The sequence below is a fragment of the Dermacentor albipictus genome, chromosome 9 (assembly GCF_038994185.2).
Source record: "Dermacentor albipictus isolate Rhodes 1998 colony chromosome 9, USDA_Dalb.pri_finalv2, whole genome shotgun sequence".
NCBI classification, from domain to species: Eukaryota; Metazoa; Arthropoda; class Arachnida; order Ixodida; family Ixodidae; genus Dermacentor; species Dermacentor albipictus.
This window is the reverse complement of record NC_091829.1, coordinates 25,635,464-25,657,239: the sequence shown is the minus strand read 5'-3', so window position 1 is coordinate 25,657,239 and position 21,776 is coordinate 25,635,464. Positions and strand designations below refer to the sequence as shown.

Here is a 21,776-nt window from a genome sequence, read left to right as displayed (position 1 = left end):
TTACGCAAATTTCAGCTTTTCTTTTGGTGCATATGAAATACGTATCAAAATGGGCAGGTGCCGCAGCAGATGCCGCGCAGCGTAGCGCTAGTTAGCGTACTTGTGAAGGAGACAGTATAGTGCCTGCTTTTTCGACATTAAAAGCGGCGGCGACATGCACTCAAGCGGTGGATATCGTAAAGACTGGAATGACACTGTAAAAAACACGAGTGACGCGCATACATAAATAGAACGCCAGTGAGATGCAACTCAGTCACCTCGGCATCGCTTTAGGAACCGCACTGAAAATGCCACGGCATCGACAGAGACATCTGCCGCGAAAGAACAGGTTTTAAACCGCGCGCGGGCTGCCGTGGAGTCGACGATAAGACTGCCATGGACTGCCACCGCAGTCTCGCACCGCCAGAACACGGAGGGGGGGGGGGGTCTTTGAAAAAACGCGGCAGCCGTAAAGATAATCCGGCTAGCACGAGCCGCAGCCAGGCCGCGGCTGCGAGAGATAAGGATCTCGCTTTTTCGCTCCGTCTCGGAAAAATCCCGGCAGCAATAGCAGTGAAGAGGAGCCGGGATCCCCGAAAGAACGAGGCAAATAAAAACAGCGCGTCGTTAATCACCGCCGCAACTGCATCATCAAAGAACCGCGCGCGGTCTCCGTTTACGAGGAGACGGCGATAAAATAAGACGAGGGAGGGAAAGCAGCCGGATCGGTGCTGAGGCTATCTGGAACGTCAGTCAAGAGTATACGGACTCTCTCGCCTTCGCCTTCTTACACAATCGTTAAGCGCCGAGACGGGTAAGGATTCGAAGATGGAGGCTGGGTCAACCGGCGATAAGCGAAGCTCGCGTGTGACTCAATCGAATGCGAGAACACCCCGACCTCCTGTCGGGCATCGTCGATTCTTGGGGACAGTGCGACGAGAAAGCGGGTGGTAAAAAGGCAGCGACAAAACGAAAAACAAAATTCCAGGAGACGGGAAACTTTTAAAATACAGCAAAGTATGAAAGAGCCGAGGACGTGACTAGCGTGAGCAAGGTGCTGTTCATCGACTGCGGACTACGTCAGCTACTGGTGCAGTGTGGCAGACGCGAGTGAGACGCTAAAGCTGCGTCGTGGCATCTGCCTCCTGTGGGTGGGCGAAGAGAAAAAAATCTGTACTGCCTGCGTAAGCGAAACGGACTAAGAAGCAGAAGCAACCGGCCGATACGAAACGACGGTAGGCAGGTTCGTCGCGAAACAAGTTTGCGCGGGACGATCGCCGACAGATCAGGCCGGCTCCTGGGCGCCGTCTAAATTGAAAAGGATGGCGGCCGCCCGGTGAAACGAGAAAGTGGTGTACGCTATATAAGTTGCCCGAACTTTTGTTTGTTGGGTCTCTTCTCGTGGAGATGTTCAGGCGGGGATAACTGGTGCGTTGTTGCAAGGTCAAATAGCTACGTTGGCAGGGACAGACGACGCACGCCCAGCAGAGCAGACGATACACAGCGTGTGTCATTTGCTCGTTTCGAAACATGCACCGTTGCTGTATATACCATGACTGCCTCTGTAACCGAGACAAAATAGGCGCAACGGAAGCCATATTTCCATCGACCCACGCCTTAGAAATTGAGAACTCCGTTACAAAGCAAGTCAGTTCTGGTGTAGGCCGCTGCTTGCGAAAATTTCATCAAGCCAACTTCGCGTACACTCGTGACATTGACCACGTTTATGTTAGTAAATGCGACGACTACTATCCATCAAGCACGTATCCCTCTCATATATACCACGACAGGAATCAACTTAGCGTCCTTGAAAAGCACGCCTGAACCCATGCACTTAAACGCGTCTTCCAACTTTCATCGCCAACGCACACGTCACCTGAAGCAAGCGTTCAATCCGTCAAGAAGACAAAGTAGAGTGATCCGCCCGATGTCCAACGTGATGTACAATGCCTTCGCTAAACGACCACGCACCCCATAATTGGGAGAATCTATTCACTTGAAGCACGCTCATGAGGTCAACCTAAACAAAAGACGGGCCCTTGTAGAGCTTCGGAAACTGAAAAGGATATACAGACCGTCATGGTACACGTAGACTGGGTCGCAGATTTGAAATAGAAAGAAAAGGAAAAAAAATGAACGTCCACACTCATTTCCATTTGCCGTTCGCCGAAAACTCGCGTTGTCTACTCATCGTACTGCAGTGATTACATGAACACCTTCGCACATTTCAATCATGGCCGCTGCGACCACTAATAGTTGTAATTGCACCTCGGGATTTTTATACTGTGTAAAAGAAAGGCGCCTCGTTGTCAGCAGGCGCTGTTTCCCAGGGGAGCTCGACATATCTATCGCTACGTTGAATATAGTCCCATAAAGTACATTATTTACGCAATACGTGAACCGAGACGTTCGTCAACCTCACACAACGATATAACCGCGGTGATGCGTCTTACGTACGTTGTGTACATGCCGCGGTGACTCAGTGGCCATGACGTGTAGTGCCGGTAAGCGCAAAGTAGGGGGTTTCGACTCCGGTCAGCGGAGGCCTCAATCCAACGGGGCGGTACAAAAGAAAGGGGGGGAGAAAGCAAAGAAAAGAAAAGCGCTCGTGCAGCGAGTTTGAGTGCACGTTAAATAATTCCAGGCAGTCAAAATTAGGCGTCCCTCATAACCTACTGCGCTGTTACGATACGTTGAATCCCATGAATTTACGACGCAAAGCTACGACAAGGTTATGAAGAACGTTTTCGTGCAGGTAGGTCCCGCATCAGGGCACTAGAATCCACTGCGCGCATACCCGCTTTTTCACTACCCCATCCCATCCCCCAATAGGAGCGAGATCGCTGTAAATTTGATAAGGTCCCCTAGATACATTTAAGCTTTCCGGGGAAAGCTCTCAAGATGGAGGACAGTGAAGTAGAGAATTGATCGCGGATCGCAATACATGCACTATGCGACGAAGTCTTCTTTTATTGTGTGTGTCTCAAGCACAAATTCCTGCCTCTTTCGCCCCCCCCCCCCTCCTCCTTTCTTTCCGATTGCATTAATAGTCATTCCCCCGGTGTAGGGTAGCCAACCGGACGTGATTCTGGTTAACCTCCCTGCCTTCTTATCTCTTTCCCTCCTCTTCCTTTCTTTCCGAACTCGAATGTGCGGAGCGCACTAAGTATACGAGAAGATAAGCTCCCAGCACACCTTTCGACACATCTCAAGACATCGAAGTTACGATAACCACGCGCATGTAAAACAAACACTGTTGCATCAAGTAGAATGTGGCAAGAGACGATAACCATCGCCATTTGCCAGAGGGTCAAGCGTATGCGACAGCCAACGAAAGAGAGCGCACGGCGCTATAACATGGCAACGAGGTCACTCGAATCACCTCTCGCGGATCCGTTACGTAATAAGCTAGCTCCCGCCCAGTGCCCGAAGCGAGACGCAGCTGTTTGCTGACGACAGCATGCAGAACCAAGACATTCCAACCAATGCCGATCGAGAAAGAAAGAAAGAAAGAAAGAAAGAAAGAAAGAAAGAAAGAAAGAAAGAGACGTTCCACAGCGATGTAGAAGAGAAAGACGGAAGAGGGGAGCAACACGCTCTGTGCACGCGATAACTCGATAGCCGGCCCGACCCTGCTTGCCTGCCACCACGCACGACCAAGGTCGTCGCCGGCCTCGTTACACAAGTGCACGACAAGGAGCGGTGGGGCAGTAAAACGAAGAGCGGGACGCTTTGAGGCACCGCCGCGACACGAGGCGGATGGAGGAGGGGGGAGGAGAGAACGACAAGGTGGTGGTGGTTGCAGCCGAGTACCAATGCCCGCCTCCATCACCAGGACACGGGGACGCGCCAGCATCGGCGAGGATCCGCTCCGGCGACCGAATGACAGGTTTGCGGTGCAAATCCGCTTTGCGGGGCGGACTGCGCGCAGGTCACGCGAGGAGACACCGCGGAGCGCCGCGGCAAGCTAAGGTATCACAAACTCGACGATGGCCAGCTGCATACAAGGGACGTCATTCCCCTTCTTCTGCTTCTTCCCTACAAGAATTACGCTTGCCTTTATTTTCTGTTCGAAAAAAATAAACGCAAGTCAGCCGAGATCCGCGCCGTACTAAATATTACAGCAACGTCCTGCAATTGTGTGCTGCACATCGAAGCTTTCGATAAAAACATGAGGACACAGTATCGAAGTGTCATTAGCGTCGTACAAACGCCTCTCAATCAATCAATCTTTATTTTCCGAAACAAATGAGCAGGAGGCTACAGGAGAAAACGCCGCAGCTTGACGAGCTCCTCGGCCCCATGCAGATCAACAGGTGGCTAAAATTAAACGCAGTAACTGCAGGCAGGCTGGACAAAATAAGGGTTACACACAGACTTACAAGTAACCGGCGTAATAAATGGACTATTGAAATAGACAACTGGTATTCAAATTTCTCCAATTTAATTAAAGTAGGCGTTTACTATTAAATAACACTAACCGAGGCTTTTACTATTAGACAAATTGTGTGTGTGTGTGTGTGTGTGTGTGTGTGTGTGTGTGTGTGTGTGTGTGTGTGTGTGTGTGTGTGTGTGTGTGTGTGTGTGTGTGTGTGTGTGTGTGTGTGTGTGTGTGTGTGTGTGTGTGTGTGTGTGTGTGTGTGTGTGTGTGTGGCACGTTGCTGCGACGTATACCCTACGGAGAAATCCTCAGAGTCGAGGGCTCGTTTGTGTACACGCTCCACGAACAAGAGAACAGCTGCCACTACGCCGTCCTTCGCCTCGCGCTGTATTATGCACAGGCCGCGACACACGCGGTTGCGTCGATGGCAATCGCCGAGAGACACTTCCAGCGAAAACGAAAGCCACGCCGTTGCGGCTTCGCCGCGCCGTACGCACGGCGATGCGAAACATCTCGAGCTAAGAGCTGGCCTGACAGACCGACCCCACATCCACTGCAGGTTACGGCAGCGCCAACCACATGATCATTGACGCCGTCGTGTGTTTGCGTCACAGCGCGCTGTAGTCACCCAAATTACTAATTCGGAGTGAGCGAGTCCTAAAGCAACAGTATTTCAATGTTTATCGGGTTTGACGTCAGGAGACTGCAAGACCGGTTTACGAGGGATGTCGCTGAGGGTTCTGGATCAACTGGCCGCCGGGGGTCCCTTAAAGTGCACACGACGCGCGGTACACGAACCTTGTTGCGTAACGCCGCCCCCAATCGGAATGCGGCCAATGCGGTCGCCGCAAGCAGGAATCGAACCCGGGACCGCCACAGCCACTGAGCCGGCGCGACGGATAAATCCACAAAAGAGAAAGATAGTAAGAATGGCAGTATCGCCCGAAGGGCAAAGCACCAACAAGTGACAGCAAACACATAGCATACATTTATATAAATATATATGAATATCTAATTATTATTATTAGTAGTAGTAGTAGTAGTAGTAGTAGTAGTAGTAGTAGTAGTAGTAGTAGTAGTAGTAGTATAAATACTCAACATCAGGGCGATGGTGAAAATTTGCCAGTTGTGTCCACGTTAATTGATATCGCAATAACAAAGTCTGGACGCAGAACAGAACAACTAAACGCGAAGGAGGAACATGTTATTTGTTTTAAAAACCCCACGCCTACGGTTGTCTACGGCTCCAACAGCTCGCGCAAGCGAGATCCGACCGCCAGCGTTGTCGCACCCGGCCGACCGGGCCACTGATCTCGTTCAAGGACGCCGACCCAAAGAAATCCCCGACGCAACCCTCTTAAAGAGACACTTCTTGCGGATGTTAAGGCACGGGGGAGAAATAGAATCGAAGTTTAAATGGCGCGCAGTTGGGGAAATGTCACCACGGTCGAGTAAACGCCGAGGACCGCGTAAGATTCGCTACTCGACGAACCCGGGTTCGTTCACAAAGGAGGACCACCGCACCTCCGGTTTAGTGCCCACACTAACGAAAGAAATAAAAATAAGTAAGAAGTCCTCGCAGAAGAACAGCTTGCGAGAAAGCACACACTCCCCCGGAAAGGCGGCAAAGCTTCTTTTCTCAATGGGATCAAGTGGCCATGAAGGATCGCCGCAGAAGCAGCGGCCAAGTACACGTAGAGACGGCGACTTTTTGTACAAGAAAGAGACGATGTGCCTTAAACACCACTCGTCCTTTTCCAAATATCCCCTTCACATTCACTTGGAAAGAAAACAAAAATCGTTCTGAAAGAAAAAAAGATATATTAAAAGAAAACGCAATCGTTCTTCCCCGCGTGACAAGTCGGTATGGTGGTGGTTTCAGGGGTGTCGGTAGCCGAGTGTAAGCTGCCACTTCCGGTTCCGGTCCGCATGTCGCTGTCTTTATTTCCTCTCTCTCCGACTCTCCGTAACAAATGACGGTTCCCTCCCCCCTTGCCCTTTCTTGCAGCTTTCAGTGCCCTCTCCTAAAGCCGCGCGCGGCGTTTTTTGGCCACAAAGCGAAGAAAGCCGCCGGCGAGGCGATCCCATACAAGCACAGAGGCGCGGTCGGCGCAACAAACACGCAAGCGGGAAAGAAATACTGCTCGCTGCGAACGGTCGCGTAGGGAGAAACGTGGGGGAAAAAGTGGGGAGAAAAGGCAGGCCATAAAATATCCTCGAATTGGGAACCGGCGGCAGGCAAATGGGACAGCCGAAGGACAACTGCGGTGCGTGGGACAGTAACAGCTTGTAGTACACATACGTACGTCCTAATGCACTCAAAAAACAAAAACAAAACAATGAATCTTAAAAAGACGACAGCAACTTACAGCAAGCAAAATTCTAAAAGAGAAGAAGGAGACAGCAAGCTGCAGAAAGCAATTGGCCGCCGTGCAAACTCGGTTTCGGGGTTCTTCTTCACGCATGTGTGGTCACGGCACGAGGATGTGCTACAAGCGTATATTGCCGCAACTAAACAGAGCCGATTTGCGGAGGGCCAGGTCACGAACGTTTCGTCAGAGTGTCAACGATACCGAACTGTGCTTTTTGACGGTTACATATTTCTATCTTACGTTGTTTCATACAGTTGTAAATAATATTATTGTCCCCTACACTCTGCTGTTCTACACCCTCTCCCTGTCGCCTGCTAACTATCCCCGAAAAGTAGTTACGCAGAAGGCACCAATGCACGGGCTTGACAATTACTGTTCGATTTTGGAGAGGGGTATCAGCCGTCAACTCAAGCGCACTGATACGCCCCTCCGAACAGCGAGATAACCCAACTCTCAACCATCGTTTTCGCAGACACGCTCCGAGAAAAACCAGAGAGGGGGGGGGGGCGAGGGAGGGAGAGGCGAGACAAAAGCAATACGAAGGATGCCAACGACCGCCAAGTATCCACAAAGGACGGGCGCCAAAAGTGAACGACAGCTTGCACCCTTCTTCTTCGCGTCTGTTTCTCGGCGCGTCCTTTCCAATTTGAGGACCCAACAGTTCGAAAGCCGTCGAACGAGCGCGTTGAGTATCTAGCCGCTTTCCAGCTTCGCCTAACAACCCGTGTCATCTTCGCGGGCGCTTTAGAATGAATGTTCTGCCAAAAAAAAAAAGAAAAGGGAAGAGAGGGGGCGAAAGGAAAAAAAAATTACAACGGAAATGTGTTTTCAATCTGTCCCCCGAACGGAGACCGCGGCGCTCGCGGGTCTTCCTCTAACGAGGCGCACTATCGGCGCAGGCACTTTCTCGCCGCGCGGCAATAAAAAAAAACGCACAAACACAGAAACAAATCTCCGCGACCACTAGCGCCGTCGTCATATCGTCGTCACCGGCTGCCCGGACCGGTCTAAAAAGTATACGTGCGCGCGCTGCCAGCGCTGTCGCACAGTAGCACGCAGCACGGCTTAAAAGGCTGCGAGCGGCACCAGATCGTGCGACCGCAACGACGGGCAAGAGAATAATGTGGTTCTACATCTCAACACAAGTCGCGAAACGCAGCCATGTCATGGACGCCGATAATGCGAGGGCGTAGCTTCTGCAATTACGGCAGTTGCAAAACTGACGTTTCGAAATCCGGCAATTTTTCGTGAGACACGTTTCACAAGTTGGCCGACCGACCGACGCGGCACCAAGGAGCGACCAACCCCCAAAATCCGCTCTGCAACATCGGTCGCAGCATAACGAAAAGTATGAAAAGCGTTGTGGCAAATGGGTCTAAGAAAGGCGTTGCTGCGTGCGTGCACATGAGTGTGTCTATGGCTACAGCGACCATTATGACACCCTGTCCGAACAGCTAACATAGGTGCTCCCTTTTGCTAAGTCCTATTCGTTAAAACGCGCAGAGAACGTGAATGACGTGGACTAACGACAAGGAGGCACATAGCGTGTCTAATATCAGGAAAGATTCCGCAACTGCAGGTTTTACATCACCGAGTAAAAAAAAAAAAGCCCCGCAGTGTACGCTTTGTATTAGAAGCTGCAATGAACGGCAAAGGCAAAGAAAGATCACAAAGTGTGTGCACGTAGGCAGCAACTTCACGGCTTTAAATAACTATGCGACATCAGAAGAGAAAGCCATTTCGCAATGTCCAAGCCGCCCCGAACGAGCTTAGACATCGCGATACTGTGCAGCAACCGCATCACCCGTGTGCCTGTACAAACGGCATACCCAGAGAGACAATGGCGACAGCTATCTGAAGACGCTGAGGAATAGCGACGAGCCCGCCAGGCCGTCACAAACGAAATCACGCGTGTGCCTGTACAAACGGCATACCCAGAGAGACAATGGCGACGGCTATCTGAAGACGCTGAGGAAAAGCGACGAGCCCGCCAGGCCGTCACAAACGAAATCACGGAGGCAGCGTACGACACTCGAGGGCAGCACGCACCGCGACGCTGCGCGCAACTTGCTCGGCGTTGGTAGTGGCTACACAGCGCCGGCATAACCTGCTGCGCGCGCGCGCTCTCGCCAAGCGGACGGGGATAGACCTCGGCCTTCGAGAGAGAAAAACACGAGTCGGCGAACTCCGCGGGCGTCGCAGGACTCTACCCTCGTCCCCCTCTCCCGCATCTCGCTTTCGCTGCCCCTGAAGGACAAGACGTGCCTCCGCCGCCGCCTTCTTGCTACCTGCAAGGCGCAGCGTGGAATGGCAGGAAAACGCGATGCGTCCGCGCAGCTGACGTAGCAAGGAGGCCGGCCGAAGAGTGTGACGTGTGGCGCTCGCATCCTCCGAGCCGTCGGGCGGGCGACGTATTAGGGTGCAGATCACGGCTTCGTGCATTTAGAGTGAAGCTTTCACAGCGAACCCCGCCGGACTTTGAAACCGACTGCTGGTGTTGTCTTGCCAATTCACACGCAAGGAGAGAGAGAGAGAGAGTTGTGTGTTCGAAGGTGGAATCTCCCAGCACGATAGCTCATATGCCACGACCAATAGGTCATATACTTCCGAAAATGCAACGTGCTACGAGTCTGATGACTGCGGTGGCGAGGATACCCTTCAGCACGTTCCGTGTGCCTGTCCGGCGGTAGCTCGCTCACCGTCCTCCCTGGATTTCTCCTTTCATCTTTCTTTCTCGGCATTGTGCCGTGTTAAATAAGTGACGTTTCCAGAAACTATGCCTTGTTTCCTGCATTTGGAAACCCGTTCAATTTGCACCTCAGGTATCGAGAGGGAAGGACTAGGTACCGCGGCCCTTGTGCGGTCTTGATTAGCTGTACTAGTGACCTCCTCGGCGCGTAAGTAACGGTTGGAAATTAGGTATTTCTTGCTTCAGTTATGCCTAAAAAACATGCATCAAACATCGCGAAACACACACGAGTTCGGTGCTGAGGACTTATGTTTTTTCCAGCACATCTTGCTATGCTTACCGAAGAAACCGGCAGCGCACGCATGCGTTACTTCTCTTCCTCCTATTTGGCGTCCCGCTATCCTTCCTTTCTTCTGCGAAGGGTAGCAAACCGCAACCTTTGCGTTTTCTTATCTGTAGATTCCCCCCTGCTCTTTGTGGGCGCCTTTCCCTTCGTCACCGTGACAGCGGGGAAAGGCTGACCACGGCAACAGAAAACGCATTACGACATATAGTACTGCAGTGTTATATGAGTGCTGCAATTACTTAATGCGATATTCTGAGACGCACACCGCTATTCCCCTTTCCCCGACGCGTGGTAGCAAACCTGGCGTGCGTCTGGTTGACCTGCCTGCCTCTCCATCACTTTTCTATCTCTCACTGCAACGCGAAAGATATCGGTTCAATGCCTGTGTTCTGCGTGGCCTCTGCGATTCTGCACGAAAATAGAGAGAGAGAGAGAGAAATAGAGAGCGAGAGAACGCAATGATTACGTGTCTCATTCCTGCGAAGGAAAATACCCGAGACACGCGTTGTGGAGAGAATCGTACGACGAAAAGAGAGAAAGCAAAGAAAGGAAAGACAGGGCGGTCAACCAGACGAGCGTCCGGTTTACTACCCTAGACTGGGAGTAAGGGAAAGAGGAAATAGAGGAAAACAGGGAGCACTGAGTGCACGTGGGTGGATGACCAGAGACGCTATAAGCGGTCTCTTAAACCAGTCCACTTCAAGTAGAGTACTAGTGCACGAACCGCTGCTTGTGCCAGTGATTGGTGTGGCCACGGTGTGAGTATCTTTGACTCAGAGACCCGTCTCGAGTCCAGTCGGCTTAGAGTAAAATGGACCATATTGCTTGTAGCGCTAGCGAAGCTAATAAGCACCGCGGGACATTAAGGTGGCGACGAATGATTAACACTTAAAACGAACTTACACTCCAAAGGATGCGACATCTTATACGGGTGAACAGGCACGTACCCAGGGGGGGGCCCGGGGGGGCCCGGGCCCCCCCCCGAAATTAAGTGGCATACCCCCCCCCCCTCCCCACCCACGCCACCACTCCTCACACATTCCTAAAGCGCCGCCAGATTAATGTTGAGACTTGACAGCTGTTCATCGGTCAGCCTTATGCTGCGCCTTTTTCACTCCTTTTAGATGGCGGTAGTTATCGGCATTTCTTGTAATGTGAAGGACAGTTTTCTCATAGATTCCGCACCCGCGCGATTAATTCGAGATGCGCTCAGTTGTCACCATCTATTCAACCGTCACGCGCATAGATGTTGCTTTTGTTAGTTCAACCTTCTTTGTTTAGGCTGATCCTGGGACCAGGAGAGGGATGCGGCTGTTACTCAGCTGGTCTGTACTCTCATGGAACGGGTTGCGGCCGGAGAAAACACCAATTGCGTTTAACTTTTCCCTTTGCTTCATTATTTTCTTGAGTTACGGCTCGCCGCGACGCTGGCAGATGCCCGGAACCATATACACGTGATATGGGTTAAATAAGGTGGGAAATAAAATGATGTGAAAGAGCGTCCATCATGAAACCCTGCAATAACCCTTAAACCCATAAGCAAAATGACTGTCGCCAGTTACCTCGTCTGTTTTTCCTTAATTGTATGGCCTTTCCGTGCAAAATTGGAAACCGGAAACAAAAATCGCAAGGAGTTGAGAAATTAAGCGATCTACTAAGGGAGAGAGCCAACGCAACCACCAAACCGCAAGCAAAAGCGAATAATAAAAATGTTAACTGTTGTTTATGAGAATATTTATGGATCAACATCTTTTTATTTAAAAGGAAGTAGAGAAAACGCCGCCGGAAGTGGAGAATAATTACTTGCTTTGAATGACGCTTCTACAGTTATCGGTCGAACCGCCTCACGTAGCCACTTCTCTGCTGTGCTTATGTGGGTGTTTTTCTAACCTTTCTCGGTCAGCTCAGTACGTCTAGAATCACAGAGTACTGCGCTCTACGCGGTTGTATGGGACTGGCGGTCGCACAGCGTTACGCAATTCGCGGAACTGTCAAAACTGATCAACAAGGCGAAAATAACTGATATTCGAAACTATAACATATGAAAGACTGAAGAAGCTGTAAAAAAATGAACGCAGCCTGAAATCAGTGAAAAAGAAACCTGGCATAGGACAAACCATGATGTATGCACTAAAAGATAAGAGGGATGATATCGTAAGCAATCTCGAAGGTACAGTAAAGGCAGCGGAAAAATTCTAAGCTGACCTGTATACAGTACCCAGAGGAGTCACGATACCTCACTTAGAAACAGTAATGAACAGGATACAGAAACTCTCCTATAACTAGCGATGAGGTCAGAAGGGCGCTGCAAGACAAGAAACGATGACGAGCGTGAGGAGAAGGTGGAATAACAGTCCATTTAATCAAAGATGGAGGAGACATAATGCTTAGAAAACTGGCGGCTCTTTATACGAAGTGTATATCGACTGCAAGGGTCCCAGAAAACTGGAAGAATGCAGACATTAAACTAATCCACAAAAAAGGAGACGTTAAAGAATTAAAAAATTATAGGACCATTAGCTTGCTCCCAGTATTATATAAGATATTTACCAAAATAATCTCCAATAGAATAAGGGCAACACTGGATTTTGTCAACCAAGGGAACAGGCTGGCTTCAGGAAGAGATACCTTACAATGGATCACATCCATGTCATCAATCAGGTTATCGCGAAATCTGCAGAGTACAATAAGCCTCTCTATGTGGCTTATATAGATTACGAAAACGGATTTGATTCAGTAGAGATACCAGCAGTCTAAAGGCACTACGTAATCAAGGACTACAGAACGCTTACGTAAAAAGCTTGCAAAATATTGCTGCATGCGTGTGGTATTTGTTTGTTTGAACGAGGTGCGTGGGCGCCATCACTCCAGAAAAGAGGAGGAAGAACGAACTGGGCTCGCGCTGTGAATCTAACCGGTCAGCGCCGCAACCGTTGTTGTAAATATAATCTGTAAATAGTTTCTCGTCTTACTGGCTCGTCCTTCGCGTAAGAATATATACAGAGGTTCTACAGCTACCTTAATTCTACACAAGAAAAGCAGGGAGATACCTATAGGGAAATGGGTAAGACAGTGAGACACAATTTCTTCAAAGCTATTCACTGCGTGCTTAGAAGTCAAGCTATTAAACTGGGAAGGCTTAGGAGTACATATCGACGGCAAATATCTCAGCAACCTTCGGTTTGCCGATGACATTGTTCTATTCAACAACAATGCAGACGAGTTACAACAAATGATTGGAGACCTTAACAGAGAGAGTGTGAGAGTGGGGTTGAATATTAATATGCAGAAGATGACGATAATGATAAATAGCCTGTCAAAGGAACAACAGATCAGGATCGCCAGTCGGCCACTAGAGACTGTGAAGGAGTACGTTTACCTAGATCAATTAATCATAGGGAACCCTGATCATGAGAAGGAAATTCACAGAAGAATAAAAATAGGTTGGATCGCATACGGCAGACATTGCCAGTTCCTGACTGGAAGCTTACCATTATTATTGAAAAGTAAGGTGTGCAATCAGTGCATTTTGCCAGTGCTGACATATGGGGCAGAGACTTGAAAATGAGTTTAGGACCGCGCAAAGAGCGATCGAACGAAGATTGCTAGGCATAACGTTAAGAGAGAGAAAGAGAGCGGTTTGGATCAGAGAGCGAACGAGTATAGACGATAATCTAATTGACATCAAGAGGACAAAATGTAGCTGGGCAGGTCATGTAATGCGCCGGTTAGATAACCGTTGGACCATTAGGGTTACAGAATGGGTACCAAGAGAAGGAAAACGCAATCGAGGACGACAAAACACTAAGTGGAGCGATGAAATTAGGAAATTTGCGGGCGCTAGTTGGAATCGGTTGGCGCAGGACAGGGGTAAATGGAGATCGCAGGGAGAGGCCTTCGTCCTGCCGTGGACATAAAACAGGATGATGATGATGATGATGATGATGATGATGACGACGACGATGATGATGATGATGATGGAGGTGGTGGCCCCCCCCCCGAAAAAAAATCCTGGGTACGTGCCTGCGGGTGAATCCACGTCTCAAGTCTCGCAGGGCGTAATGTACCGCACATCTTCCGCTTGCCTCCGAGAAACGCGACACGCGTGACCTCGCCGCGCACACGACCTCAAGGCTTCCGTTTTCGCGGTAGCGATTAGCCCACCGCTATCGTCGTATATTCGGCGCCAGCGCCTACGAAGGAGAAGGATATAAAGGCGATAAGCGCCAAGTTGCCAACAGCTACAGCACTCATTTTGGCGACAAAACAAGAAATAAGGTTCACGAGGGTCGGATTGTGGGCTTGCTGGTAACGCATCTGGAATATGTATTCCCGTAATGCGATAATATACAGGACCAAAGACGAGACGCACACAAGCAAGTCGGAAGTGTAGCGTTGGATGTCCCCGTGTGTCTTTCCTTTTTTACTTTATTTTGTCGTGTCTTTTATCGCGCAACGGGAATACCTATTTTAGAAATACGGGGCCCGCTTTACCGAATGAAGCATTTTGCAGATGGGCAAAGTGAGAGAAACCTTCGCGTATGTGGCATATTTTAGCGACTGACACCTTTTCCGGAGGCGCAAATTCCAAACTGGCCGGTGTGGTGCCTGGCTGTCTTTCAGAGCGGGGGATTTGAGACCGGGGGACTAGCCACATGCAGTTGGTTACGGTTGATGTTCACGCCTCATCATCCGCTTCGCTTCAAGAGGGCGACGTCGCCCACCTGACCGTCACGGATTGGCCAGTTATCGATGAAAGGGCCCTTCCCGGGAAGAAGCGTCGGCGACAGGTGGTTGCCTCCTATTGCGACACGTTGGAGACAGGTGCACCACGTGCACGAGTAGCTCATAGAGGACAGAACCTCCAGGTGCCGGGTCCTCTTACCATCTGACAACGGCACCACAGTGTGCTCCGATAGCTGGAACCGTGTCGGAAAACTTGATCATGCACCTTTTCTTTTTTCTTAAATATAATCCTGTTTTCATTCTCTTCCACGTGCCTCGGAACCCTTCTTTCTCTCGGCACGTGACACGGTGCCGCCAAGGGAATCTTCGTTGGCTGCACGGACCCCCGACTTTACGACACCGGTTAGCTACTGATATTTTTCGTCAGCCAAGGACCGGGAGAGTGAGTTTCTGCAAGCGTTGGGGCTTGCCATCAGCTTCGGTATACAGGGTGGGAAAAAATTTTGCATGTGTGAGCTATTAATTTTGCGCGTTTCCTGACATTTCACGCTAACCTCTCGCTACGAACGAGTCATTAGAGAGTTTTAGTATAGCGTAAAGCAGCAAACGCAAAGAGTTAGCGTTAGCGTTAGCGTTGCGTGCACCACACTGCGCATGCGCTATACGTAAACGCTGCTGGAGCTCTTACGTACGTACGCTATTTTCAGGATTTAGCGTTGAACGCTAACGCACGCAAGGGGAGCCTTACGTACGGCAAGATGGCGGCGCCAGTCGAAGTGAGAGCAGCCCGCTTCGGATCTATCGAGTCGTCTGCCTGTACTGCTAGGCTCTATCCTACCCCACTAATGCTCGTGTTCGCCTTAGATTTGTGTGATGATGCTTCGGCAGCGGCGCACAGGTGACAAATAGGCGTTGTTTGCGATATACGTACTCGATTAGCCGGGCAGTAGGCTTAACTAGAGGGTTTGCTCATGGAGTTAGTAGAACAACTCTATGGGTTTTCTAATGTTTGCTGTAGCCGCCTCGAGATGGCGCCCAAGTGTATTTCGCTCGTTCGCTTGGTGGAAAGCCGCATGTGGAGCCGATGCACGTCATGTTTTCCGCGGCAAAACACAGTAGTGTGGTCGGTGCTGTGGTCACAATGCGTGTGCGTTTTACCAACGACGACGATATGTACCTCGTGAAGGAGGTTTTCGCCTTGAACCCATTCGGATGGACGTCAAGGTGGGCGTCCGTTGGAAAAAATTGGAAAGAAGTGGGAAATCCGCTTTCTGAAAGCGAAATCGCCGGCGAAACGTATCCTCCGGTATAGCTTCGACGCTGAGTGGATCTTGAGGACACGTAGAACCTGCGCGGTCGCTCTCATTCCCGAAGCATGAGGGCGTCTATGTCATCCCAACTTAAAAAGGACACGTAATATGGGTCCCACAGAACACTCGATCGCGGCATGCCAAGATTAATCGGTGTGTTTCGCGACTCTCGACAAAACAACGCTCGAACCAAACACCTACATGCGTGATTAACGCAGCGACTGTGGCTTTCGATAAGCTTGACTTAGGGACACACTTGCGGATTCGGCATTGGATAAGCTCGACATTTCGTGTGCATTTGGCTTTCCAGTACTTTGTGTCTTTACATCTAGATGGCGCTGCATTTGTTTGCGTTAACGTTAACGCTTTTCTCCGTTCCGCTATTCTAAAACACTACCTTGTGCCGCGCAGTGCAGTCTTTCTTTGCGTTAGCGTTGCGTCGCACGCTAACGCTAACGCAAGGATTTTACGCTATACTAAAACTCTCTATTGTTAATTTCCAGTGCACACAGGCATTAACAGCCCTTTCGGTACGTGCTAGTTATCTGAGCCACTGCGGACGAATGCCGTCTATACGCGGCGTGCACGCCGATGGCCGCGCCACTGGTGGCGGCCTTGCGCATAACGCATGGGAGAGGAGCGAGCCGCGCGCCGTAGCGCGCCGTAGTTTGTTGCGTCGCTGATAGTGCTTCTCCGCCTTATTTTTGTTTTCAGAGCAAAATAGGCAACACCCTTCGCATGTGTGGGATGGCCAAAGCTTCCGAAGAATGTCGAAGAAAAATTGTTGTAGGGTGGGGGGCTGAAATACCGGCGAAAACGTGCCGGCGATACGGTTCTAATTATTCCCCGCAAAGCCTCATCAGCAGGAGCAACGGTGGCAGTGGATCGTCGCTTCGGCGCGAAATTTCTTGTTCTCATCCTTTCCTTTGTCGCTTCGGTGTTTTTTCTTTTTTATTATTAGTTTTTACTCGATTGTAGTTAGACGCGTAAGCGACGAAGTTCGTCTGCAGTGCAACATGCGGTTTAAAGGCATTTCGCTAAAGTTCGGAATGCCGTTTGCCGCTTATATTGTTTTCCGCTTCTTTACCGCGTTGTGCTAGCTAGGCAGCACGACTGCACGAGCGCATAGTATTGTATGTTAAAGCTACAGAAGTTTGCAAGAACTGAAATTGTTAGTTTTATGTGGCCCGATAAATCCTCGCACCAGCTGTCACGCACTTCATGTTTCTACATCGATTTTATGCGTGGCTTCGCACATGTTTAACTGTTGCTAGTTGCTTCATGCATAACTCTTGATTCTTTTGAGCTACGAGGTTTTCACCCTGCCTCGTTTGTAAAGGGTATAAATCACGCTGTGTCTTGTCGGAATGACACCAAGCAAGTGCTTCTTTAACAGCTTTATTCATTTCGCCCGAGGGCATCTTAGATATTGTGGTTTTTTGGGAAATGTGTTTAGAAAATAGGTAGCTCAGGGCAAGAATTGCTAATAGTTGCTGCATATGGTATTTTTGTTACATTTTTCGCTGAATAGTTCGCGTCACGTTTGGTAAGTCATCACACCTTGATGCTTTCTGAGCAGACTTAACACGCCGAGTGATTTGTTTGTTTCACAACGTAGTCACTTCTTGCAAGGGAATTTTGTACTCAACTGAATTATTTCTTATTATGCTTACGCCGCATACGACTAAACACGGCCTTGCCGCCAGCGCTGGATCTAATTTGACTGGCGCTGCTCTGCCTTTAAATATATCATGTGGCACCTCTCTCTAGTAACATTTAAAAAAACTACTGCAAAGTTAGTCAGACTATAGCTTTGTACGTTTCCAAGCAGCTCCCTTAGGGAATTTAATATTGCAAAAACTGCAGCGCGAACGGCAGTTCATCGGCGGTACAGCGCTAACACGCGCTTTTATTAACCCGTGAGTTTGGTGGCTTCGTTGACTATATAGTGTACGCGTTTCTATCAATAAATTCGCAATTATTCTTCTTCAGGCGACCTTCACTACACTTATTCGGCGGCGTCACATGTATTCATCGGCAGAAAAATCACAACGTCATATGCAGACATCGCACCATGCGGATTTGTTATCTAAGTCTGCAGTAACGACGGGTGCTTATTACTGAGGTACAGAAGCAGCATTACGGCAAGGGTAGAATTTAAAAAAGAAAACACGGTTGAGACATCGCATTAGTCAACAAAATTTGTCGGCAAGTTTACATGAGCTCCACTTCATGTAAATGGTCTTCATGGCGTTTGTCTGCGGGACGCACCTGGCGCGTATGTGGACCATGTTGCCCCAAACACCGGTAACATCTTGTTCATACCCGCTCCCACAGAGGTCTGCGTCTTCCCTACAGCTGTCACCGCAGAAGAAGCAGTCTGGCGCCCGAACAAAGGACAAATCGCAGCCGCGAACTTCAGTCACCCTTGCTGCAAAGCGTTGTCGTCTGCTACTGCTCCCACGCGTATTGTTGGAAGCGCCCGCTAGGTGGCTATCAGTGGCGCCTCTATAGGCGGTGCACGCGGCCTATACGGCAAGACATCTAAGCCTTGCATGGGCCGCAGAGACGTGCTTGTTGTGGCACTCTTGGCGCGGTCGCCAGCGCTTCTATGATATGTGTGGTCTGACGATACATTGACAAGTGCCAACAAAATCATACAAATTTGTTTGCGCCGTGATAAGCAGAAAGTGAGGAAGCTAATAAGATGAAGTTTTTTTTTTTTTCTATCACTCCTATGGAGAGGCCGCCACCTGTATTGTTTCATTCCAGAAAGGTCAATAAAGTGACCATGTACTTTAATTTGTACACTACTGACCAATGTCGCGAACTAACTGACTTGAGGACCCACAATGCTGCCAAATGATTCTCGCGTGAAGCCGCCATGTCTAACCTCGTAACACAGAGGCGACTCTGCTGCACTTCCATCTCCATTTTCCAACCCAACGCAGTCGTTCTGTGTTACTCCACTCGTTCCTTCTGATCCTAGTTCATACAGCGTTAAAGAAACGGATGCAACGACAAGAACAAAGCACTAACACAACACCAGGTGGCGCTGCAAGAACGTACAAAAGACGTACAAAAGCACAGTTCGCAATAGGGTATCAGAAAATTTGGACGTGGTAGTTCATAGTGTTTATTTTTTTTTTTTCATTGGTTAACCTAGGTAGGATATTAGGCAGCATAGTAGTAAGAGCTTGGTGGCGCAAGCCACCGCCCCGTTCCAAAGGGGACGCTCATAACATCCATCCATCCATCCACAAAAAAGCGCGGAAGAAGGCTGTTTCCGCGGGCGGTTATACACACACCGCATACACCTGTTCTAGTTAAAAGCCCGAAAGCAGGTGTGACGACCCACGAACGCGCAGCGGAGAAGGCATTCTGGCAAAGCCCGAGAAGCCATTTCCCATGGGACGGTCAAGACGCGAAACCCAGTCCCTGCCGCCGACCCCCCCAACACACAAGAAGAAACACAGAAAGAAAGAAAACCGGAACCGCAAGGCTGTGGATGCCCGTGAGTGTATCTCCTCTCTCAGGTCGCCGCGCTGCATATAAACACAGCGATGAGGGGAGGCGGGCTTGGCCACCAGTTGCGCAACACTCGTGAACCCGAAATATTCCGTAATCGTCAGCGGCGCGAACGCTCGGTCGCCCTCACCCTCTACCGCGGCCTCTCCCTCCTCCATTCCACCTCCGCTCGGTAAACGATCGGCAAAGCAATCCTAGGCGCTAGCGAGAGCGTTCAGTCGAGAGAGAGAGAGTGGTGGAGAGAAGCGGTCGTTCTATTCTCCATCCACAAGAACGCGTGTGCCAGGAATGGCGAAGAGAGAAACGCATTTCGATCCCGGTCAGCTCGTCACGATTTCGCGTGGCTGACTATATATAAATATATATATAATGTACGTAGGCGCCGGCAAACTGGTGTGGATGGCCGCCAGAACCGCGTGCCTTCGCATCAGTTCCACATGCTTACAGGGATTCCCGGCATAGCCAGTATCGACAGATCGAACTTGCACGCACGAAGCCGATTACCAGGGAGCGCGAGAATGTTTCCGAGTGCGACCCAGGAGGGACGGGCTGAAGTGTGCCTGAAAACATGGATCCGAATGCGCAAAGATTTTCGTTTGCGAATGGTCTGTGCCACTGGCCGGCCACCTTCGGTAATAATACGTCCAATAGCAGGATTGGCTAACAAATGCTCTTACGAACGGTATTGGCGTAAAAAACAATATATATGCCCTAAAGCTGATTATTTCTCTCGCCATACGTATTCGTGGCGAGCGAACGGTGATGACAATAAAGTAGAAGCGACACCATGCGGTAGCATTTCCCGCTGAGCGTGCCATAAGAACGGTAATAAGTCTAGCAGAATAACCTTGTGAACTTGGTTTTTATCTGAAGCGCACCAAATGCACCACACAACAAGGCTCACGTAACGTGGCGAGATCTTCGGTGAGAGACAAGAGCGGTGGACAGCGCATGTAATAGAGGCAGATATTTGGCTCTCGGTGACCGCCTGGGTTGCCTCGGTAAGAGGCAGGAGCTGACTGAATTATCAGTGGACTAAGGAAGGTGCCATGAATCACCGACACTTCACGCTTCAGTTGCATTGCCAAACGAAACAATCCCTTGGGTAAAACACTGGTTTTAGCTAGGCTGTGACTCGTTGGGGGAAACCAAGAGTGTTCTAATTTCTAGACACTTTACGGCACCGACTTCAAGCTAATAATATAGCAGACGCCCTGACAAAGGACGCCGCTGTTGGTTCCAAACACTGCTCTGACGTTTCCCATCTATCCGCGACGAAGAGCAGCACAAGGAGAGCTCACTTAAAGCTTGTGGCTCCTTCAGCGAGATCACAAGGAAGATTATCGCGTAAACGCACGCCGGCGCGAAAAAACAACAAGCAACTCTTTCGAGGAAATCAAAGCGAAGGCGTCAAGAAAAAACATTTGCCAACCACGGCGAACGAGGAAAAACATGCAACTGCAGGAGGACAGCAGGCAAGGCAAGCGTCCTTTCAAGCAGGCCACACGAAGGAGACACGGATGGCCAACATCAACAAACACTACCCGGCGCACCGAAGGAAGCACGGACCCCACAGCCACTCAAACACACAAACATTCACGACATACCTCGCTAGGGTTCGACGACGCCGGTGAAGGAGGTAGCAGGCCGGCTGAGGTGCAAGAAGGGCCCACAGGGGAGCCGTGACTGCGCGTCGACGAAGAGGATGCCCGGCGTCGAATACTCTCGCCCCACGAACACTCGCGCAGGCTCCTTCGTTTCGGCGCGAGCTTCGTCCCTAAACGAAGCACCACCACGAACGAAGGAGACGCGACGGCGATAGGGGGAGCCCGAGGTTCAAGCAAGCAATCCGCGCGTCGCCGGCCGGCGGCAACAGAGACGCGAATGGAATGTCACCAAGCGTCGGCGCGCACGGACACACGCACACACACCCAATCGCACACAGACACACGCACGGGGAGACAGAGAGAGGCAGCCCGGGGCCGCCGCTGCCCGCGAGAGAAGGACGTCGATGGAGACCGGCTTCCCCGCCGCTCGATAGCAGCCTAGCAGAAGAAAGCCAAGCGGCAGCAAGACTGGTTCGCAGCCGCAGCCAGCCACCAGCCGAGTAGTCTCCGTGGCGCCGCAGGAGAACGCGCTTTCCGGCCGCACGTCGCGGCGGCGCTGCCTTCCTATCACCAGCGTGACGTCACGCCCGACGTCACGCGCAGGTTCGTTTTCGCTCGCCTACCAGCCGCTCGCGCGAGGCGACCCGTGGCGGTGGTAGGTAGGCGGAGCCGACACCCTCAGGCGGAACGGAACGCGCTCCTCGCTTCAAGCATCCAAGCAGAGAAGAAAGCTCGGGGGATTCAAAAGCAACATAGAAAAACAAATAATAATAAAACAATCAGCGCGCGCAGGGTGCACGGCAGCGGCGACACTGGACTGCCGCCGAGAAACCGGCGGGAAGGAGGCGCTGCGGTTGCGCATGCCGGTAGGCAAAAGC

At 50.6% G+C, this 21,776-nt stretch overlaps 1 protein-coding gene across 4 annotated transcripts in view; it reads right to left on the bottom strand.

Annotated features, from left to right (window-relative positions):
• The window catches only part of LOC135901912 (uncharacterized), a 253,509-nt gene that overhangs the window by 74,017 nt on the left and 157,716 nt on the right, over positions 1 to 21,776 (bottom strand). Inside the window, exon 1 of one of the 4 annotated variants that reach the window (XM_065431742.2) lies at positions 20,899 to 21,407. The exons of the other annotated variants lie outside the window; for them this stretch is intronic. The gene's annotated coding sequence lies outside the window, so the exon portion shown is untranslated. Of the gene's footprint in view, positions 1 to 20,898; positions 21,408 to 21,776 lie in introns of those variants that run through there. 4 annotated transcript variants of the gene reach the window in all.